Source organism: Herpailurus yagouaroundi, unplaced genomic scaffold (assembly GCF_014898765.1).
Source record: "Herpailurus yagouaroundi ecotype Mexico unplaced genomic scaffold, PumYag 162, whole genome shotgun sequence".
NCBI classification, from domain to species: domain Eukaryota; kingdom Metazoa; phylum Chordata; class Mammalia; order Carnivora; family Felidae; genus Herpailurus; species Herpailurus yagouaroundi.
Genome location: NW_024412403.1, coordinates 11107800 through 11132031, shown reverse-complemented (window position 1 = coordinate 11132031; position 24232 = coordinate 11107800). Strand labels below are relative to the sequence as shown.

At 45.1% G+C, this 24232-nt stretch overlaps 1 protein-coding gene across 2 annotated transcripts in view; it reads left to right on the top strand.

Moving 5' to 3' along the window:
* The window catches only part of KCNE2 (potassium voltage-gated channel subfamily E regulatory subunit 2), a 172943-nt gene that overhangs the window by 111462 nt on the left and 37249 nt on the right, over positions 1-24232 (top strand). For both annotated transcript variants that reach the window (XM_040483983.1, XM_040483982.1), the window contains one exon: positions 10394-10527. The gene's annotated coding sequence lies outside the window, so the exon portion shown is untranslated. The remainder of the gene's footprint in view (positions 1-10393; positions 10528-24232) is intronic.

Sequence of the window (24232 nt, the reverse complement as noted above, 5' to 3'; positions counted from 1 at the left end):
TTTTTTTTTTTTTTTTTTTTTTTTTTTTTTTTTTTTTTTTTAGCAAAAGTAAGAACAGACTAACAAAATGAATACAGCCCCCCATATAAAAGAAAACAAATCAGGGGCGCCTGGGCGGCTCAGTTGGTTAAACCTCTGACTCTTGGTTTCAGCTCAGGTCATGATCTCACAGCTTCACATGGTCGAGCCCCACTCTGTGCTCACAGTGCGTAGCCTGCTTGGGATTCTCTCTCCCTCTTTCTCTGCCTGTCCCCTACTTGCGGTGTCTCTGTCTCTCTCACAGTAAATAAACTTTAAAAAAAAAATTAAAAACAAGAGAAAATATATCAGTTAAATATTTATTTTGGTTTACTTCTGAACAAAGCAGAGAAAAATTCACTTAATGTATAAATAATAAAACTAACACTGGTTGAACTGCAACGTTTCCATTGACTAGCTGTGACCTTGGGTGAGTTATTTAATTTTTCTAATCCTAGATTTTCTACTGAAACAGAAATACCAACACCTACTTGCCCCGTTAAAAAATGAGAGGTTTTATGACCATACAAAACATAAAAAATAATCCCATTCCTTCAACCCTACCATGTCTTAATTCCACTAATAAAAAATATAAAAATGCATATCCATTTGACTCAAAAGTCAGAGATGCATACAAAAACGTAGAGGGCCTAGCCAACTCCATGACTTAGCCAGACTGCAGCAGATATACTCAGTGAGATTGAACACAAAATAGGAGCATTCTCAAGAACGTTTCCTGATATTTTGGGGCACCTGGGTGGCTCAGTCAGTTAAATGTATGACTTTGGCTCAGGTCACGATCTCACAGTTTGTGAATTCAAGCCCCACGTCAGGCTGTGTACTGTCATTGCAGAGCCTGGAGCCTGCTTTGGATTCTGTGACTCCCTCTCTCTCTGCCCCTACTCACACTTATGCTCTCTCTCTCTCTCTCTCTCTCTGTCTCTGTCTCTCTGTCTGTCTCTCAAAAATAAACATTAAAAAAAAATTTTAATAAAAAATAAAAAAATTTATTTCCAGCTTTATTGAGATATAGTGGGCATATAACATCATGTAAATTTAAGGCGCACAATGAGTCGACTTGATATACTGCAAATAATTACCACCACAGCATTAATACTTCCATCATGGCACATAATTAGCATTGCATTTTTGTGGTGAGGACATTTAAGACCTACTCTTTTAGCAACTTTCAAGTATGTAATTATTAACTATAATCACCATGCTCTACATTCAAGTTCCAGAACTCAGACATACTCTAACGATATAGGTTTGTGCACTCTGGCCAACATCTCCCCTTTTCCCCCACCTCCAGCCCCAGGTACCAACCATTCCACTCTGTTTCTGCAGGTTTGGCTCCTTTAGATTCTACATATAAGTGAGATCATACAGTATTTGTCTTTCTCTGTCTAACTTATCTCACTTAACATGACTTAGGAGTCGGTGGCTATCCACAGAGAAGACTCACACGAACCTAGGGAGCTGGGAATGGTGAGCGTAGGTTTGCCGGCTGGAGAGGTCATGGTGGGCACGACCATATTCTGACCAAGGTTGTGAAGCACCTGGTGGAACACGGAACTCATAGATATTTCCATTGGGGGTTGGCGGTCTCGGAAAAAGCAAATACGTCGAGGGAGGATTCCTGGGAAAGCCCATTGGCTGGCAGCCTACTGATGTCCTGACATGGTATCTCATGGAGATGCTTAAGCCCAGGACATTCCTTGCATTGTTGTTCCAATTCTTCTCTGGATCCACATTTCACACGGAGCCTATCTTCTGTGGCCTGTTACCGAGCATCTTGGTCCCCAGGGGAGACATCCGCCAACGGCAGAGGGGTGGCATTGTGGAGGAGGGTGGGCCCAGCCGTGGGCAGGCGAGAACACACATCCCCGCGTGGGCTCTGAACATTTGTCCTCCCCCTCCTGTCATCTCCTGTCACTTCGTGCCTCTCCCTGGGAGAACAGTGCTTTGTACATAGTGATTAGTCATTGTTAAATAACTGAAAGACTTCTGGAAAAATTAGGATTGTAAAGTAATTTAGTGGAAAAATAATAAATAAACCCAATGGTTATTATTCTTTAAAGAGATAGTATGACTAAAACTCAGACTGTCAAACACTAAACATTCAGAGGAGGCCTTTCCACAGAAAGAGGGGGGTGACAAGGGCAGAGACAGTCGCTTATCTCCCCTGTTCACGTTCCTCTAACTCAGCCTTGACTGAGCCTTATTATCACCCAGAGAATGTTTAAAAAATACCAATGCCAGGGACGCTTCCCAGACCAATTCAGTTGGAATCTCTGGGCATGAGCCAGGGCATTGAGATTTTATTTGAAAGCTCCCTGGAATCATCTAATGCCTGGTCAGTGGTGAGAACACAGATGCTTGTTTGCCAGCCTCCCAGGGAATGAGCTTCCAGAATTGGATTCCCAGTCCCCAGGGGGCCACATCTCCATGATGTTTACTGCTTAGTCTAACCCACCAGGCAGATAATCGGTCTGCCCCTGTTTCTTACCCATCAGGTCTTGTGTATCAGTGCTTGAGGAACGGCCTAGAAGACTCCATATCCATGCCCAGGATGGTCAGGAGAGAGAACGGACCTCTGGTGGAGTTGTCAAAGGAGGTACCTCATTTCCCAGGGACAGGTCACCTGGCAGCTGGCCTTTCCTGGCATCAGTGATCCTTGGGAACCAGTCCCCACGTCTGCCTGATCAGAAGGAGTTTGTACCAGGAGGCTTCTTACTCACCTAATGCTTTTCTCTTCATCCTGTTTCCCGCACTGACCATTTCCCAACCCTGTCCCAGTGAGCTCTCACCCTGCCTGACCCCTATACCTCTTGCAGCTGTCCTGAGCTCTGCCTTAGACAAAAAGACTCAGATTCAGATCAGCTTTCTGGATTCAGGGTTCTTCACTTCCTGGACCCGAGTTTAACTGCTTGTGTGGAGTCCTCTGACCCTGGGGGTCTGCCTGTCTTCCAGTTCTAGTTCTCTACAACCCTCTCATTCTCCCTGCTGCCCAAACCTTGCTCATGACAATTATTTTTCTCAATTGCCTCATGCAAGGTTTCTGTGGGGAACCAAATCTGGTCCCCATAAATGTGCGGTGAGCTTTAAACAAATATTCACAGTGGCATTACAATACCAGCCACCAGATACAGCTCCAAGGGAATGGGTGGAAACTCAGAATGGATGAGAATGTGGTTTCTAGCATCAGTCTTTTAAGTGCATAAGTATCTTGGTGAGTGGTAAAAGAACCCCAGTTATTTATTTTACTTCTCCCTCAGCTCAAGTTGAAGACTTTTTGCCTATAAACCATGAAGATGTAAATTACTGTGGCCATTTTGTGGGCTTCCCTATTATAAAAACCACTTGTTTTCCTGGTGGTTCCACATTATGTTATTTTGAAATTTTAGGTGAGAAACTCAATAAACTCCCAGGATTCTTTTTTAGGCAAGTGGTATTTTGCCAAGCTTGGGAACATCAGTCAGTCCCTACATTTGAGCAAACTATAGAGGGCCAATCTTGAGTGCATCTCAACGTCCACCCCTACATGTTCTTGTTGCCAGCAGCTAGAAGCTGCAGGGGGTCTGGACACCGTGTGGGGAAGGGTTTTCAAGGGAACCGGGCCTGGGAGCAAACCTTACATTCTTGCCACTCAAAATGTGGTCTGAGGACCAGTCGCATCAGATTCACCTGCGAAACTGTCAGAAACGCAGAATCTCAGGCTCCACCCAGATCCATTCAGATCCAATCCGCAGGTTAACAAGATCCCCACGTGGCTTGTGTGCACATGTACGGCTTGAGAAGCAGTGTTCTCAGCCTTTTCCTGGCCCCTTCTTCCTCTCCCGTGAATTTTACTATCCCCTGCCAAAGAAGCATTTGGTCCCAATTGCCCCTTTCACCTAAAAGCTAAGAAGACGGTAGTGATTTGATGTCACCTGGCTTTCAGGTTGTGGCCTTGTCTGCTGGGGGAGGTATCTGTGCTGAGACACCGTAAAGCGGGTGGGTGCAGGTTGGGCAGGCTTTCAGTAGGTTTGCCTGGGAAGTATGTCCGTCAGCAGAGGTCATTGTCATCACGGGTGAATAAAGAAGATGTCCGCCTTCCCCTTCTAGCACCCCACATTTGTGAGAACTTTGGCATGAATCCTCTGTCCCCTGCTTGCCCCCATCCCATGCACCCGCAATGCAGAGGAACCGGGTCAAAGTTTCTTAACTCATCAAGGCTCAGTTCCTTCTTCCCCTGTTGGTGTAGCGGGCATTACCCAAACCCTTCTTATCCCAGAATTGTTTACAACAAAACTGACTGTTCACAAAAGTTGTTTCTCCACCCACTTGAATGGCTTGATATTTCCTTACTTCACTCCTTGGTAGTTCCTCTTCCAGGAGAAAGATGGTGGTGGACAGGGTGGGGAAGGGATAAAGGAAAGGTAAGTAAGACTTAGTTTGGGCTTATTTGAGAGGTTCAGATAAGTCAGCAAAACAGTCCCCTGCACCCCAAGTGGCCCTTGTTCTTATATAGTTTGCACAATCAAGAATACCATACATGACATGGACAAAGCTTTGGGAGTTCTTCAGATTTTCTCCATGCCCACTTTACCAGTGATCAAATGAGGCAGGCACAATGGTTCTCACCTGAATGAGGGAGGGGATTTTTTTTTTTTTAATGCCAATGCCCAGTCTCCTTACAGACCTGTTATGTGGGATCTTTGGAGGTAAGGGCAGGCAATGATATTTCTTTTACAAGCTCCACAGATAATTCTAGGAGATGGCCAGGGCTGAGAACCTCTGGGCTAGTACAATAGTCAAGAGCAGTGGTTCTCAAACTTCAGTGTGCATCAGAATCGTTCAGAAGACTGTGGGCTCAAGACGTTTGCACTTTTTCTATATGGTTTTGACAACCTCTGCACCCGTAACATAGGGTGTAATGTAATCACATTTTATGAGCCCCAAATCAGGACATGTGGTCATACAAGTATGGATGACTGTGGGCAGGATGTTTGACTTCAGTTTCATCATTAAGATTCTGGGCTTTCCATCACTGTAACCACAATACCAGATAACAGAGACTTCTTATTCCTCATCAATCACTTAGGAATGCTCTGTTAACCTTAATCCTTGGAATCATTATTTTTAAGGAACTTCCAATTTTTTATTAAAAAGTAAAATATATTAAGTGTGGAAAATATAGATGTGAAAGAGAAGTAAGCAAAATAAAATCATCCATCCATTAAAAAAAAAAAAAGATGTTTACGCTTTTAACAAATTCCCAGGTGATGCTGAGGCTGCTGGCCCTTGTTCTGAGACCAAGTTTGAGAACTATTGCTCAAGAGATCTAAGAGGAAATCTTAGTCATACTGCCAGTTCACCATAAATATGAATAATCATTATGCCTTCTCTTTGCCTTGATGTTCTGCAACAGGGATAGGCAAACATCTTCAGGTAAGGACCATTTAATAAATATTTCTAGCCTTGTGGGCCATACAGTCTCTGTTGTAACTACTCAACTCTGCTACTATAGCACAAAAGTAGCCATAAATGATATGTAAACAAATGGCGTGGCTGTGTTCCCTTAAAATTGTATGTAGGTGGCAGGCAGGATTTGGTCCATGGGCCAAACTGCTGACCCTTGGTCCACAGTTTTACTGCCAAGATATCTAAGTGAGGATTTTTTTTTTTTTAAGTAGTCTTTACACCCAGCACAGAGTCCAGTGTGGGGCTTGAACTCAAGACCCTGAGATCAAGACCTCAGCTGAGATCGAGTGGGGCACTTAACCAACTGAGCCACCCAGTTGCCCCTGAGTGAGGATTTTTTTTTAATTATCTGATTTGGTGTTCTTTAGGCCTTCTGAATCTGAAGGTTGATGTCTTTCATTGGTTCTGTGAAATTCATGGTTATTACCTTTTAAAATCCTGCTTTTTCCACATCATTCCTGTTACCTATTCATGCAACTCTCACCTGGTGAAGTTAGATATTCCTCCTTCGTCCTCTTCCTCTTAACCACTTTTATATTTTTTACCTGTTTCTCTGTGCTGTATCCACACTGACTTTCCATTTCTGACAGTACTTTTTGGCTCCTTGTCAAACCTGCCTGATGTATTTTGATGCCTATTAATCCTCACCTTACATTCAATCCCCTTATTTTTTTCTTTAAGTATTTTTACATAAACTGATGTCACATTCTCTGCTGGTATTTCCAGTAGCTGCAATCTTTGCAGGTCTGATTCTATGGTTTATGATTTCTCTTGATTTTCATTAATGGTGGCTTACTTTTTCATGAGTTTGGTGAATTTTGATCCTGAGCTCATATTTCTTAAAATCTTTCCTGTGATGATTCTTTGAGGCGTTACATTTGCTTCTTTCAGGGGCACGGGGGTAGTCCCAACGTGTTATCACATGAAATAAATTGCTGGCTTTAGAGCTAGCCAAGCGGTATGAATTTTGGCTCGCTATTAGAAATTCTTGGGAGACATTTTTCTTTCCTCCTGCAACCAAAGGGCCCCTCAGAGGGGCGGGTTCTTTTGCCCTGGTTCAGTTCTTCAGCATATTGTTCTTTAGTGGTCCTGGCTTTATGTGAGGGGTCTCCCAGTCCCCTCCTCACCCTGCCTGTCCCTGGTACCTGCATGACCCATTAAAGCCTGGGCTAGGTCACCAAGAAATGGCCATGCCCCCACAGGTAATCACTGCCTCCAGCATTAGTTCTCCTCTCTGGATTCATGCTTTCTCAAGATTTCTGATCTCTTAGGAATGCCTTGTTCTGATGCTGGTTCAGCTGTGCTTTAAATATATGTATATATTTTAATTAATATCATCTCTAGCATTTTAAGCAGGCTGTTTAGTGGTGGTGTCACTGTATTACCAGAGACATCAGAGACAACTTCCTCATCTCTAAATGGAGAAACAAAGAGAACCAGGACTCGATACGCTTTTTTAAATGAATGAATCAGTGATTTTTATATTGTTCTCTGCATTCTTAGAGTTATACTGTCATCAGGCTACTGTGCAAGCTGAGAACAGACTAATGAAATGTTTCTCAGATTAGACCAAGTTAATAATATGAATCTATTTCATAAAAATTTTTTGAAAGGTACCGTATGGAATTTGTGGACTCATCATTTGTGGGTTTGAGTTTCCCTGTGTGATTCAGAAGGCCCACGTCAGATTGCAACTTGTCCTTTTGCTGAGGCATCAATATCAACCGACTACGCCATGGGGTTTGTACTGGGGACAAACCTTTCGGCTTCATGAATGTGCCTAGATTATCCTCCGACCCACTGACAGCCTCGTCCTAGGGCAGCGTATTGACCTCCTCTCCTTGACTAACGCTACAGAGTAAGTCTTTTGAATTATAAAGCAACAAGAAGTCATTTTTGTGTATGTGAAAAATGGCCACCAAGTAAAAGCTCGAAGTTTTGTAAAAGTGGGGAGGCAGTTAGATTGTGGTGTGCAAGGATGTGCAGGAAGCACTTAACTCCCGATGGAAATGTGATTCGGGAAGACGCCAGGAGCCTGGACAAATTTTCCACATTCTTGAGTTGGGGAATTCTGGAAGAAGCAAGAGTGCCATCCCATGAGGATTTCAAGTGCCTACTGCATATTAATAAATAGTTTTGTGGAAAATAAAGTCAAGCAGAAATGCTAAGTTTAAAAAGAGCCCGTACACTTTGGCATTTTCTTACACACAATCCAGCAACCAAGCTTCCTGGTGTTTACCCAAATGAGTTGAAAACTTCTGGCCACACCCAAACCTGCACATGAGTGTTTATAGCAACTTTATTCAGAACTGCCAAAACTTGGAAATAACTAAGATGTCCTTCAGTCGGAGATTGGAGAAACTATGGTCCACGGGACAATGGAATATTATTCAGCAATAGAAAGAAATGAGCTATCAAGCCATGAAAAGACAGGGAGGAGACTTGAATTCAGCAAATTATTATGTGAAAGAAGCCCATCTGAAAAGGCTACAGACTGTACAATTCCAACCATATGACATTCTGGAGAAGCAAAACTATGGAGACTGGAAAAAAATCAGGGGACGCCAGGGCTTGGATCAGGGAGAGAGATCAATGGGTAGAGCACAGAAGATTCTTGGGGCAGCGAAACTACTCTGTGTGATATTCTAATGGTGGATACCTGTGATGTACATTTGTCAAAACTCATAGAATGCGTAACACCAAGAGCGAACCCTAACGTAAATTATGGGCCTTGAGTGATAATGATGTGTCCCCGTTGGTTCATTGATTCTAACAAATGTGCCACTCTGGTGCCAGATTTGATAACGGGAGAGGCTGTGCATATGTAGGGACAAGGGCTATATGAAAATTCTCTGAACTTTCTGCTCAGTTTTGCTGCGAATGTCAAACTTCTCTTAAAAACAAAGCTTATCAATTAAAAAAAAAGAAAGAAAGAAAAAAATCAGACCACAAGCCTGGGACATCGCTTCTGTGAAGGATGAGGGGGAACAAGAAGAGAACTCAGGCCATATGGCATTTCCTGCCTCCCCAAGAATGGCCAGGGTGCCTTTCTGGGAAAGCTGATGCGTTGGACAGAAATCTGCACCCCTGGGAGCGTCAGGGTGAGCAGGGAGAGGCTGGCCGGGAAGCTGGAAGAGCCCACCTCTGGCCTCTCTTGGGTCTTAGTGAAAAGCAGGACCCACACACAGGCACGCACTAGCACGTGCAACAACAAATGCACAGAAGGAGACAGATCGGCAGGCATGCATTGATGCACACATGCCCGGCATACGCTTGCACGATTATGTGCGTGTGCACAGTCGGAGCTCACATCTATTATAGATACACACAGACAGACGACTGAGGCCGCTTGCCATTCTGGAATACAAGCAGTAGCTGCTGATAAACATGTTCTCTTGAGAGCCTGGGGAGTTAATTGTTCTAACACATGTCCCCTGGGAATGGAACAGCCTTCCGGAACAATCAGCCCTCCCTCCTCCATCAGTCAGCTGCAAGTGGTCGGGATCTGTCTGTATCTGAAACTGCCGGTATGGCTTCTGGAAAGTGCCCACGTGTGTTCATCTCAGGCCGCCTGCAGGCAGCTTTCCCACCCGCGCATCCGCAATGCCCAACGCAGGTCATAATTTAGCGCTGTCAGCCGATGACACTCACTTCCCCCATGGGACACTGCAGGGCTTTCGGGGCAAGCACGTGCTGCCTGCAGCTGCCCAGGAGGGCCAGTGACAGGCGCGGTGAAGGAACTGAGTCCTGTTGGGCCAGAAGAAGAGTGTTGGTTCCCTTCCGGCCCCAACAGCTTCACCCTTCTAGCTTGGAGCCTGACTCTCCGTGTTGCATAAGCTGCCTGAAGAGATCCGCAGTAGTTTGGGACACTTCTGCCTCGAGGCTGCACATGGGAGAAAAATCTCCTAAGTGGAAACAGCCCCATTTGCACATTGGCAGATGGAATCCAACTGGATGTGGAAAAAAGCTCAACACGGGGCTCAAACCAAACAAAAGAAATTAACCAAAACAACACCTTTTAAGTTTAACAAGGGCTTAAAAACGATTTTGAAAAACTTCTGGTCCTAATAGACAATGTTCAAAACTTAATTTAAAGACTCTTCCCTTGAGTTAAGAAGCAGGAAACCTTTCAGGACTTCCATTCTTTTAAAAATTCTCTACTTCTGAACACAACAGAATTCTTTTCTTTTCTTTTTTTTTTTAATTTTTTTTTCAACGTTTATTTATTTTTTGGGGGGACAGAGAGAAACAGAGCATGAACGGAGGAGGGGCAGAGAGAGAGGGAGACACAGAATCGGAAACAGGCTCCAGGCTCCGAGCCATCAGCCCGGAGCCCGACGCGGGGCTCGAACTCACGGAGCGCGAGATCGTGACCTGGCTGAAGTCGGACGCTTAACCGACTGCGCCACCCAGGCACCCCAACAGAATTATTTTCTTATAAAATTACTCTCCTGAACTGTTTTGCAACTGTGGTAGACAGGATAATGGCCCCCCGAGGATGTTCCCTTGAACCTGTGAATGAGTTACCATACACGGCAAAAAAGGGACTGTGCAGATGGGATTACGTTAAGGTTTTTGAGAGCACCCTGGATTATGCAGGCAGGCCCAGTGAGTTAGAAAGGTCCTCCCAAGAGGGAGGCTGGAGGGCCAGAATCCGAAAAGGAGATGTGAAGGCAGAATCAAAGGCTAGAGTGGTGACTGGAATGACAGAGGAAGAAGCATTAAGCCAAGGGACCCAGGTGGCCTCTAGACACTTGAAAAGGGCACCAGAGTGAGTTCTCTTCTGTGGCCTCCAGAAGCGTGGAGCACGGCCTCGCCAACACCCCTATTTCAGGATTTCTTACTTCCCACGCGGGAAGACGCTAAATTTGTTTTAAGCTACTAAGTTTGTTTTAATTTGTTTTTGCAGCAGTAAGAAACTAATACAACCTATTGCGAGCGACCAGATCACGCCTGCTAGCTTGAGAGAGGAATGACTTGGCAAATTGATGGCTCCGCGTGAATCTTCATACAGTTTCCCCGACCGCCGTCCCCCCTGTTCGGGTGAGCTCATAGTAGAATTGTTTGCTGATTTTTCACGTACTTATGCTAAGTGAAAAATACATGGTGAGAGGCTTAATTCTATCTAATTACTGACGTCTTCATACATCTTTGTTGGGGATTATCCTACAGTATCAGTGTTCTAGGACTGCTGATACAAAGTGCCACAGACTGGGAGCTTCAACAACAGAAATTTATTTTCTCACAGGTCTAGAGGCTGGAAGCCCAAGAGAAAGGTATCTTCTGAGACCTTTCTGCTTGTCTTACGGGTGGCCTCCTTCTTGCCGTGTCCTCGCATGGCCTTTCCTCTGTACCTGCACATGTCTGTCTGTGTCCAAATTTCCTCTTCTTGTAAGGACACCAGTAATATTGGATGAGGACCCGTCCTAAAATTACCAAAAAACAATTTGAACTTAATTACCTTTTAAGTTTATTTATTTTGAGAGAGAGAGAGAGAGAGAGAGGAGCGCGAGGATCCCAAGCAGGCTCTGCACTGTGAGCGCAAAGCCCGTCACGGGGCTCCATCTCGAGAACTGTGAGGTCATGACCTGAGCTGAAATCAAGAGTCTGACACTTAACTCCCTGAGCCACCCAGCAGCCCCTAACTTAATTACCTTTTCACAGGCCCGATTTCTGGTCATTTCCCTAGGTACCGGGGGTTCGGGCTCCAACATACGAATCGTGGGGGAGACACATTCCAACCCATAACCTCCATACTAGCTACAGGTGGGAGAGAGTCTGTGCCAGCCAAACAGATCAGACTGTGTAGACCACTGAGGTGACACGTCAAGACTATTCACCATAATTCCACATTATTTCTGCTTTGGTACACTCAAGTGTTTTATGATATGAGTCCATTGGAACTGTCTCGCTTTGTCACCTTCTGGCCCACAAGAATATGTTGCAGAGACCATTAAACTAAGATGAGGACAGGGGCGCCTGGGTGACGCAGTCGGTTAAGCGTCCGACTTCAGCCAGGTCACGATCTCGCGCTCCGTGAGTTCGAGCCCCGCGTCGGGCTCTGGGCTGATGGCTCGGAGCCTGGAGCCTGTTTCCGATTCTGTGTCTCCCTCTCTCTCTGCCCCTCCCCCGTTCATGCTCTGTCTCTCTCTGTCCCAAAAAGAAATAAAAAACGTTGAAAAAAAAATTAAAAAAAAAAAAACAAAAACTAAGATGAGGACAGGCCAGCTCTGGAATGGCAGAAACAATCCTAGGAAAATCTTATGGGATTGGGCAGTTGGGGGGTGGAGGGGAGGGAGGGCTGTATAAATGAAATTAAATCCCTACTTCACACCATACACTTTACACATACATCACCGGATGGATTATAGACCTAAATGTGAAAAAACACACTTCAAAAACTAATAAAGAAAATAAAGGACAACGGCTACATGATCTTAGAGTAGAGGAAACCTAAAAAAAAAAGAAAAAGAAAAAAAATTTACAAAGTCCCAACAATAAAGAAAAAGATAGATTTAACTATGTCAAATTTTAAAATTCTGTACAGAAAAAGCATGTAGCCTTCTATTGGCCAAAGATTAAAAACAGACTAGGAGACACATTTAATAGACTAGGAATGAACATACAAAAACACAAAATAAAAAAAGTAGAAAAAAATGAACCAGTTGTCTGAAAAGGAGATGTGAAGGGCCAACAAATAAGGAAACAAACAAAAACGATGTTCAAGCCCAGAGAAGGCCAAGAAACAACACAAAAGGAGACCACTTTCCATTCATTGTATTCGTAAAATTTAAGGGACGGGCCATCTCAACTGTTGGCGAGGTCGTAGGAGAAATAAATAAATTGTTGCTGGAAATGTGAATTGGTAAAAGCGCCGAGGAGAAAAGTTTGGTGGCAGCTAGGAAAACGTGTTTACCGTGTGTGCTAGAAATCGTGCTTTGGGATACACACTAGACAGCCTCCTGCATAGTATCATAAGCATCTTGCACACAACAGTGTCAATGCAGCATGTTTTTGTAATGGCAGGGACAAAAAGCAAGTGACTGAAACATCTCCCAATATAGGAATACAGACAATGTGGTATTCTCTATGATGAGATACCAGACAGCAATTAAAAATAATAAATAAAATTGGTCTATATCGTCCCTAGTAGACATTACAAACAGAAGGTAGAGTGTAACAGCAAGATGCAGATTGATGGGATTTATACTTGTATGTGCTAAAAGCCAAACTATACAGTGTGTGTGCACGCGTGTGTGTTTTAACAGATGCGCATCTATCTAACAATAAAACTTTTTAAAGTGACACAAGAACATTTTTGTCTCTAGAGGGATGTCAAGAAGAATAGGTGGGGAGTTACTGGTTTGGGGACATTGGTTAATATCGCTCCTTGGCTCGCTCCTCCCCTTTCCTCCCTCCCTCCCTCCTTCCCTTCCTTCCTTCCTTTCTTCCTTCTTTTTCTCTTCCAAAAAATTGATAAGAAGCAAATAAGACAAAAAAGCTAACATTTGTTCATTCTGAATTGTGGAAATATGGAAGTCTAAGTTACTCCTTTATTTTACTGTAACTTTTAAATCTCGGAAAGCAGAAGCCAAACCAAACAAAAAAGCCCTGGTATTTATATAAATACAATCATAAGCTATAAAACTCTACTAAAAGAAGTAAAGGAAGACTTGAACAAAAAAAGGCAAGTATTCTCATGAGTATGCTGTGTTCTACAGAGTGGGCTAACTTCCACTCTCCAACCTACTCCTCAAAGTTGGGAGGTCCCAGGGGTCTTTGAATTGGAAAGACCCGTAGTGATCATTTGGTGCCAAAGCCCCTTTTCACTTCCCTCATGAATGGTGTCCAGTCTCTTGAAATAATGTGTTAAGGGTGTCTTCTTCCAGTGCCAGTGACTAGCCCTACTGTTCTGAAGCAAGTGGTTCCATTCATTTGTCAGCAGCTCAAACCATTAAGGAAAATGCTTTCTAACTTTGAGAAGAAATCTGTTCCTGTAGGCTCCGCCCCTTGGTTCCATTTCTTCCTTCTGGAGCAACAGAGCTGAAATCCAGTGCTCCTTTGACAGGAATGTCCTTCAAAATGTGAAGGCAGCTATCCTGCATTTACAAGTTTTTATACGTAAAAATATAAAGAGCTTTTTATGCAAACGCAAACGTGAGCATCACCTGGAGACGTCACCATAAAACTCCAACAGGCTGTGAAACTGAGTTTTGAAAATTCTCTTTCATAATATGGAAGAAACTAACGTGACAACACGGAGAGCTTGGCCTATCTCAGGTAGTGAATTTTTCTCTGGGCTTGGAGGCAAAGGACTCCCCACCTCCACCCCAACCCCGGGAGGGAGAAGTACATAATTGATGAGCAATCCTTATCAGACTTGAAAGGACAAAGATACAAAGGGGAACCGGATGCCTGGCTACAAACTGATACCTCAACAGACATAAGAGGAAGCTACATAATCTCCTTGTTAAGGACATTGTATATTTTATAAGAGAAGAGCAATGCCTTGCCAATTTCAGTGCCAATGTGGGCTGACAAAGGGATCCGAATACTGACTTAGGAAAGTTTATCTTAAAGGTAAAGGCCTCTGGAGACACAGACCCTACTGTATTGGTGTTTGTTGGTTGGCTTCTTTTCCACCAGCTTGAAAAGCGACCAATGGACAAGAAAGGCTGTTGGCATTCCAGTTTGAGAGGTTATTGGTTGATGCTGTTTAAGTTACCTGAGATGTTATGTATCACTGTGGGTAAGAGGAAAGGGGAAGGGAGGAAAGGAAGGTCAAGTTCCCACTGTTAGCAATGGAACAGGGATTCCAACTCAACCTCCTGGAACTCAAATGTTCTTCATTTTGTTGTGTTCTAAACCTCACCCCTCTCAGATTGTGAAAGCATCCATACCACTCATAAAAATATTTAATGGCTTGTATCAACCAGTCAAAACGGACTATGGGTGCTATGCCTTATGGGTACATCCCGGCTGGATATCCGCAGGCCTACAGCTCTAACCAATCAGGAGCAGAGAAGCCCTTTCCAAGGTGATGCAGCAGATAAAGCAGTATTGCTTTAAGAAAGGTAACTGGGTTGTGCTCGTCTTATAAAATAGTTTTATTTCACATTAGATCTCTCTGAAATTATATTTTAGATATTATACCACTTCTTTTTACAACTTCTCTTTAGAAATCACTTCAATTTGTCTTCGAATGCAGAAGAAAATAAAGGAGGAAGGGTAAGGGAAGGGGTGGCTTAATTTTTCTAAATTGCAAAGTGACTGACAAAACTTGATCCTTCTCAAAGGTCTGTGCGTGGCCCGAATGGGAGAGAGGGGGTCTAAGCCTCCTTTAACGCTCTCTCCATAGCTCTGCCCCCTGCCCCCATAGTTCCCTCTTTGGAGAATGTTGTCTTCTTAAAACCCCACTCCCCAGCCCCACCTGTTGCCATCTTATCTCAGAGCCATTTCCTGCTCACAGTCTTGCTTTCCCCCTTACCAGACTCTGTCTGCCCCTCCTTTCAGTTGTAAGTCTGTTTTCTAATCCTGACATCGAACAAGCAGGTAAATAAATCTTCAGATAGTATTTCCCAGGCAGCGTCCCTAACTTTGGGGGTGTTGTGACCACCTACGATGGAAAACGATTATTTCACAACCTTTCCCTTACCACCCCTCCCCCCGCCCCAAATTGCGGTATGTTTATTTGTTTTTGACTAGAGTGAATTAAAATCAGTTTTGTGTGGAAGACTTCACAACACTCGTTGACATTTTTGGAGATACAATGGAGAAAGATTGAAGACCAATGAAAACCTAACGGCCCTGCAGCATCTCATGAGTTTGTGGGGCTTTTCTCCTTAGTTGTGCAAATTCAGTCCAGTGGGATATAGAAATGCGTGCTGCAGGAAAGCATTTTTCTGTTTGCCAAAAAGCAGTGGTGTTGAATGGCTTGAGAGACCACAAAATCACATTTCTCTACTCAGCACTGGGAAAAATTGTAATATGAAAGCATATTACCAATTCACATCACCTGGGTCCACTACAGCCAGAGGAAAAGAGATTCCAACCCAGTCGCTAATATGCAATGGATTATCTTGCTGTGAGTGTTTTTCTGGGTCTTTCTGTTGTCTTTTGATTCAACCACATAATTGCCTAAATTAAGCAGTGGAGAGTGCCTGGCTCCTTAGTTCTGGGTTGCTGCCCCTTGACTCGCATCGTTTAGATTAAGGAAGAGATGAAGGCAAGCAGGAAGGTTCTGGGTTGTGATTGCTGTGGACATGAACTTTAGCTTCAGTCCCCACTCTGCCCCCAGCATTTCAGGTGCAGGAGGTCTGGCTGGTTTCTCAAGAATTTCCCTGGTCTGATGCCCACTTGAGCAGCTTGCTCTCCAAAACTCGACCTCAATAATTATAAAAACTTATTGGAAATGTTTTCAATATTTTCAAGCTGAAAATATGCCTATATATTTTAAACAACCCCAAAGGGATCGAGAATGGGAGAATGTCAGGGCTGGGTGAGAGGCAGCCTCACGCCGAGGGCCCAGGTGGGAAGGTGCCAATGTTAAGTTATTGGATGAGATTTCTGAGCAAGAATCAAATATTTGAGTCCTCCAGCATTTGTGGAAATTATTTTAGCAGGGAACAGCGGTGGCACCAAGACAATGATTTGTTTTCTCAGAGTCCAATTTGAGAAACCGTATGGCTCCATGTTTCACTTCTAATTAAAATTTTAATCCCTAAGATATTCTACCTGAGCTATGAGGAGCCAAGGGATAGAGCTCCGATTTTTGTGAATGGCAGGGGGTCTTGAAGACCCAGAGAATTGCCCAGTGATAGATCAGTGATCTCCAGCCTCAAATGACTTCCACATATATAAATTGCAAACCAGAAGGAGACACTAAGGAGAAGAACAGAAGGGTTTGTTTGGAGTGTACCACAAATAATTATAAGTTATGGGAACAGAGAAGAAAATAAGGCATGTTGATTAGAAACACCAGGATGAATTGGCATTGATTTTGCCGTACAATAGAAAATTTGTTTCAAATTTTCTTCCAACAGATGCATAGCATGGTGAGTGGGGAATTAAATTTTATTCCAGGTTCAAATTTAAGTTTGGAAATGAAATTTGGGAAGGTATGCCTTATTTCACAGAGACAAAGCAACTTTCTGAATACTCTTACATAAGGTAGCCAATAGAGGGCTGATGTGCTTTTCTAGATCTATAGGCTCGGAAAAATTGTTCTCTTGCTTTTGAGTATACGTTTAGCCTTTTTTGTTCACCGACGGACACATTCTAATATTCTTCTCTGTGAATCTTTGCGTGTTCTGTTATAGCCTGGTTCTGACAGTAGTCTCCTAAAGAAAAAAACAACCCAGGAGTTTCAATAAAGCCCTTGCTGGTTATACGGCTATAGAATATTAAATCATACATTCTGCTCAGTTAAGTTGCAGCTGTTAATTTTCCTTCAGGTCCTTAATAACTGGAATAAATACAGTAGTCACATACTTTGTTTCTCTTTTTAAACCAAGAGTTGGTTAGCATCATCAATTCTGTACCGGTTCCGTAAAGTGGGAGTTGACAGTTTGTGGCACTTTTTTCCCCAGAGGTACAGGCCCACGTTGTCTCTTGACCAGGGAGCCCTGTCACTCAGCTGGCTATGGGTGCAGGGACAGAGCTGGCCCGTGGCACAACTGGCAGGTGGCCATGGCCTCTGGGGTCAATCGTAAGTGCTCCCCAAGCTTCTTAAGAGGAGACTGTGCCCTGAGCATGTCCTCACCCCGGGCTCCACTGGCCCTCTCCTGGAGCCACTATTTAGAAGCCACTCATACCTCGCTCCATGGGCCTTCCTCTGCCCTAATCTTCAGCCCAGAATCATGTTCAGTGTCCCTGTGTCCCTGCCCCCAAGCATCAAAAGGTCCCTGTTCGTGGGTCCCCTCGGAAATTCCTACGTGGCTGATAAGCAACACCAGAGAGCCCCCAGAACACTGCCCACAGTGGCTCCTCCTACCCCTGGGGCTCCCCTGGGCCACATTCTCAGCACATGCCTGGGCCCCACAGAGAAGACAGGGGGACCCGCTTAGAAGGTAAGCACCAAAGAGGATCATAGTTGGGCTTCCCGATGGCCATAATCCACACTCAACAAAGGGCTGGGACACCTTGGGAGACCCCCCCCCCTTTTCCTCCTTCCTTCCCTTCAGAGAAGAAGACCTCTTCTCCTGATCAAGGATGACCTCAGCCTGCCTTGCCGTCCTCTGCTCTAGAAGCCTGGTCCTCCCTGGTGTCCTGCCCAGGGTCGTCGTCATCATCTTCCCCTTGCCCTCAGCACCATCCCTTTTCTAAGCAGCATCCTCTGTTACCTTCCCCCCCACTCCACGGCAAAGCTGAAAACTTGTGTTTAGGGTGTAAATAGAAGCGCCACCACTTAAAGAAGGGGCTGGGGCTCTCACGAGGAGATAAGGGGAAACATGGAAAAAGTGACATCGGCCAGCGGCTCTGAAGTGTTCTTAACGTGTTTGGAATTTGCCGCCAAGATTAAAAGAGAAACGATTTCAGATAAAACTCAAGACTTTTGCAGGCTGCTCCTGAAAACTAGAAGGCCTGGAAATGCAAGACCAATAGATCTACATGTCGACAGGCACCAGCTGTTCCTTTCCAGAAGGCCTTGCGCCAGGCAGACGCAACAGACGTCACCTCCTGCCCTCTTCCGTAACGTGGCCCTGCCACTCTGCCACCAAGAGACAGCGTCTAATTGCTCTCCCCCTGAATCTCACTGGCCTTGGTGATTTGCTCGAAACCAGTCGAATGTAGCGGGTCCGCTGAAGAGACGCCACAAGATTTCTGAAGCTGGGAAAGTTGGCGATCCGCTAGAGAGGGGAGCCGCTTCCGTGGTCGGCGTGTAGACATAATGCTTTGTAATTTCGTTTCCAAAAATATTACCGGCTGCCTAATCCTGATGGACAGACACCCACTCTGGTCCCTGTTTGTAGAGCTGGAGGTTCTTACGCTGAACTTAGCAGTGGTGGAGAGAAGACAGCTCTTGCTGAACTCTTTTCACTCTGTCCTCCGATCTGATGGAGCCACCGCCAGCCCCTCTCACCTTTCTCTCCGAAAACATCCCAACCGTGTGACCATGTGACCAAAACCCACCTGAAGTTCCTCAACATCCAGGAAAGCCACATTCCGGAAGACTGAGAGCCAGGCAGAGACAAAGACCCTTTGTCGATGAAGCACTTACTGACATATTTCTGAGAGATTAATTGGCATCAGAATACAAAGAGGAGCTGGGTGAAAAATGCCCTCTATAAAAGACGTATTTAAAAACGTGATCGCAGGGGCGCCTGGGTGGCCCAGTCGGTTAAGCGTCCGACTTCAGCCAGGTCACGATCTCGCGGTCCGTGAGTTCGAGCCCCGCGTCAGGCTCTGGGCTGATGGCTCGGAGCCTGGAGCCTGTTTCCGATTCTGTGTCTCCCTCTCTCTCTGCCCCTCCCCCGTTCATGCTCTGTCTCTCTCTGTCCCAAAAATAAATAAACGTTGAAAAAAATTAAATAAAGAAAAAAATAAAAACGTGATTGCAAACATAGTTCACATTCATTGCAGAAAACTCAGGAAACACAGAGAAGCACAAAGAAGCAAATGAAAACCACCTCTACCCTCACACCATCCTTCTCCTTTATTTTTTTATTCTTATAAATGGAACAAATAATGTTGCAAAGATCAGGTCTCATTGTAAGCCCCTGTCCTGCGGAATATTATACACATTTCCTCGTGGCAATAAATGTGCGCCTACAGTATAATTTTATGGATAATTTTACACATGGTATTCTATTGTGTGAATGTATCATAATTTAGATAATCATCTCCTATTGTTTGGCATTTGTTTCCAATTTTCTCCTAGTTATGAACATCCATCCTTGCCTACGTATCTTTTCACATGCCTGGGATTATTTCCCGGCTAAACGTCTAGAAATGGGATCGCTGTGTCACAGCTACAACAATTTTCTCAAGGCTTTTGTTATTTATTGTCACATTGTCCTCTAGCATCATATCCTCACCCACAGGGTATAGGCATGCTCGTTTCACCAAACCCACGCTAACCAGACAACACGTCCTCATGGTTTGGTCAATCGACAGCTGTAGCACTTTGCGTTTAACAATAATATGCCAGTAGCCGAGGACAAAACCCTGAAAACGGTGGAGAGAACAGAAGAAATCTCTGAGGACGCAGGGTGGCTCTTTCACAGAGGAGGAAAGTGAGACCCAGAGAAGTAGGTGATTTGCCCAAAGTTATATGGGGAATCAGTGCGTGGGTCATCGACACTGGACTGGAGCGTAGTCACTGGCCTGCAGCACCATGACCAATTCTGGTCACAGTGTCAGATCGACGAGCTGACAGTTGTCCTAAGCTTACCTGATTCCCTTCGTCCCCTTCCATTTTGAAGCGTTATATTCAGTCAGCTGCTCTATGACCTTCAAACTGGACCAAGTCCACCTCATGTTTGCTTTTCAATATGTATTCTGAGTCCGGTCAAACTTCCTGACAAGGAGGCTTGTATTGGGATCAAAAAAGGGCTAAATGGTCTGTCCCCCGAAGAACGGGGCAGGCGACGGTGTCTCCAGTTCAAGGTACATGACTAGGTGCACCCAGAGGCGGCTGGTAAGGCCGAGGGAAGCGTTGTGGGGGTGGCCTCTGTGCCCTGAGAGCCCACTGCCTCACTTCTCACAGCCAACTTGGGGGGACCGTGGCTCATCCCTGGCTCTTCAGGCATCAGCTCCTTGGATGCTCCCCTGCTGCGACCCAGTTCATGGATCTCTTCCTTCCCCTGACTTCTGTGACATCACCTATCTCTTTGGGGTTTTGTCCTACTTTTCTGTGTCTATTTCAGTGTCTCTGCTTTTCCTTCTAGTCTTAAACGTGTGGCACAAATCTCAGATCACAAACTCAGAGACGTTCATTGTTTTAATTTTCAAAATAACCACCTTTACATTCTATTTCAGGCTCTTAGTTTGCCACATAGTGGAAACCGAAATGTCTGTGAACTCGGGGTCATCTCAGATCCTTCTGCTGCCCTGTTCTCCCCTTTCCCCCCGGGATTCTTATGCCGGGAGGTGGTGGGGGTGAGGGTCTGGCATCCGGTTACCACTCATCATCCTCCACACACAGTGGCACAGCCCGAGGCTTCTGTCACTCCTGTCAGGTCCCTGTGCTCGGCAATGTATGTCACCACAGTGTCCTCCTGGGGCCCCTGAGTTCTGGCTCTCTCTCTCTATTACTTCTTACTCTGGGGCACACAGGGATCATCCAGCTACTCTCAACACTGATGTGGATTCAGGGAAACTGACAGGGGACTGGGCCATTTGCCCCATTGACATGCCGCCCAGCTTTTGCCTCTCCAGCCCTCAGGCTTGGCATGGAGGCACCTCCTCCCTCCAGGCTTGCCCCCTTTCAGGAATGCTCACGGGGAGTGATTCTTCCTAAAGTAGAGTAGCCCCTCCCTCACTGACTCCCCATGCCTCTTAATCCATTCCACAGCCCACCTCCACCTTGGCTGGGTCAGGTTTTTAAAATCCTGCCTTTGGAATGTTCCAATTGATAGACTGGAAGAAGGACCTATTGAGCAGGAAGGAATGTCTGATACTAAAAACACCACCTCCGACACATCATGTTGTCATCGCGCTACCTGTGGATCTACTCTCAACCCCTGACGGGGACTTGACACCCTGTCATCCCTTCCTAGATGGCCCTCAGCGGGCTCTGGTCGGCTCGTATCACTTCCGCAGAGCTCCATTCTCAGCAGTAACCCTGGGGCAATGGGGCCACCATGCTGCAGTGTGGCCGGAACAGAATCCCTTCTACCTCTGTTACTACCTTGTTCACCCGCCTCGAGTAAGAAGACATCTCCCACCTCCACCCTCCGCCCTTGATTCCCTAAGGTCTGCCTCACCATCCTGCCACCTCTTTCACGGAACTTTCCCAATGACTCAGTCACACCATGGTGGCTTCCTTCTCAAGTCTAATAAGAACATTTATTGTCACTCACATCTCACGGAACACATGGCGTATGGTTTTGTGCGAGGCTGACTAGATCATGACCTTGTAAGGGGGCAGAGACTCTGCGTCTTTCTCTGTATTCCCAGGACCTAGCACATGCTGGACACACAGTAGATATTCGTAGGACATCTTTTTAATAGATGAATTCTGTTAACAAGGTTTGAGCCTCCTCAAAAGAAGTTGTACCTTATACCTTTAGAGAACCCCAGAGCCTAAAAAGTCCATGGTGCTGAATGAGTCTCTGCACGATAGTGAGGGTGAAATAGAGAAAAGGCACAAAGGTCATCCTAGAATTGAGGAAGTACTTTTACGGAAGTCCTGGAAGTACCAATAAAACGTTCTCATCACTAAATACTCAAGCTGGCCGCATCTGAATCCTCTATATTAACTCCTTCCTTGACAGAAAATGTTATTTTGTTTATTGGGGTACCTGTAGCGTAATAACAACCATTGCACACATGTCTAAAAACAAACAACCGAATAGCAAACATGTAGTGACTACCTACTATGTGTCTAGCACTGGGCTTGGAGAAGTGGAAAATGGAAAAGAAATGAAGATTGTTTCTGGAGAAGTTCTGGTCTCCCTGAGGTTACAGTCTAGTCTGGGAGTCAAGGCATACATACCCCCAAATAATAGTAGGGCAAGAACGAGGCCTCACATCAGAGACCAAAAAGAGGGTCTAGCAGTAAAGAATTAGGATGAGAAATCCCTGTAGGAATCAATCGATGCATCACAGCCATGAAGGGACTTGGTTTGGACCTTACGTGACAACGTCCGTAGTAACATGAGAGTGGCCCTGTGAACGTCCAATGGCTTTGACCATAAAAAGCAACACTCAATACTACGTGTGCTTAATCTAATGCATGATTTATTAATCCCATAAGCCTATTAAATATTGTTCCTGTAAAAATCCAAACACCATTTACCCACCCAATAACATAAAACTTAGGAATTTCCAAATTAAAAAAGTCCCTGACATTTAAACATTGATTACGAACTTCTTTAATCAAATTTGCCTTATCATCCAATTAAAATCACAATTCTACCATATCGGGTTCTTTTACACACTTCAAAAAACGTGTATGTTATTATCATGGTGATAATGACACTTTGTTACAATTACTCTTAAAACAGTGATAAAAGTGCTAGTATCATGGAGCGATTTCTTTAGTATTTCCCTACTCGTTTTTATTTTTACCCATTCCCAAGATTTCAGTGACTATACAAGATAGCAATTTCTATAGCTTCCTAAGGCGATGATAACTTATCGGAACCAAAGTCAAAATATCTTCAGCAGATTCTAGGTTCTATACCAGCTGACTCTTGTTGGGATTTAGAGTCTGGTTACAAGACCCAAGGAAACTCTATTCTGAATTTGCAGGCTGGGTTCCTTTGTACAATTGAGTTTTGACTTCTCTGTTTGCAGGATCTCTCTCTTCACCGTGTTGCTTCCACCCTCCACCCTCTTCCACCCCTGTTTTCTGCCCTGAGGGCCTGACCTGTATGGGTTCATGGATGGGATGGAGGAGATTCCCCCTTCTGGTTGAGTTCAGCTAGGAGGGTGCTCAACCTAAGATCAGAGGCTAGCAGTGGGATGGCGCCTAGTCTGAATTCCCTGGCCCCTTGCTCTAAGGTGGTCTTGGCAGGCTATTCCCAAGGTGGCCTGCTCCATGTTCCGTGTTCTGGGGACCACTGCCTCCCTTGTCTGGTCAGACGGATGGAAAAGCCAAGACAGTGTCAACGCTGCACTCTTGCACCGGCCCTCAGGGTCCCGTTCAGCCAGCCCACCATTTCGTAATTATCTCCTCCTTGAATGATCATATCTTGCCAAGCCACTTATTTCCTGCTGGGGTCCTGGCTGTGGCCTTGGTGGGGGTGGTGCTTGGATACTCTATCCAATACCCCCCTCAGGGGGGTAACTGCCTAGCTAGCCAAAGGCAGGGACAGGAAGCGCGTCTCAGAGGAAATACACTGACTCTGCAAGATGGCAGCCAGGTTGGTTAATACAGAGCAGACGGCTGATTCGGGAACCGGCCCACCATGGACACCCCCAGCAGTAGGGAAACAGGATCTCCCAGCAGGGAAAGACATCCGAGATGACAAGCTTGTTCAGGGACCAAGATGATCTTCAAGGCGGGAACTACACCTTCCAGGATTATTGTGGACAACTAGCAATAAAAACATTCGTCAAACCTCTGCCAAAGGAAGTGCTTAAACACAAATTCTTAAACACCAGGCTGTTGCTACAGCTGGATTCTCAGCAGAGCCTAGTCCTTCCTTTATTAAATTGGCATCATTACCCTTGTTGCCTGACTTCGAATGCTCGCTCAGATGAGCCGGAGATTTGCGAGGTCGTATCTGCATGATCACACGGGAGAACTGGGGCAATTATGTGGATAATTCAAGCAAGAGCCTGGCTTTGCTTAAGTTCCATAATCACCTGAAAAGCCTGTTTTTCAGAGTATCTCCAACGGCACATTCAGACAAAAACAATTTTGTTTTCTGGATGACTGCCTCAGTCTTTTGGCCCTGTGACTTTAGCCCCAGTGGAAAAGTGATATTCATCATGCTCTGGTCCTGAGCCTGCGGAATCAATAAACAAGGTGTCGCGATCGGGACCAGTAACTGGTCCAACTGTGCACAGCAGAAAAAAAAAAGGGGGGGGGGGACCTCCAGAGCTGTCCACTCTCCTTTAGCACAGCCCCTCTACCCTG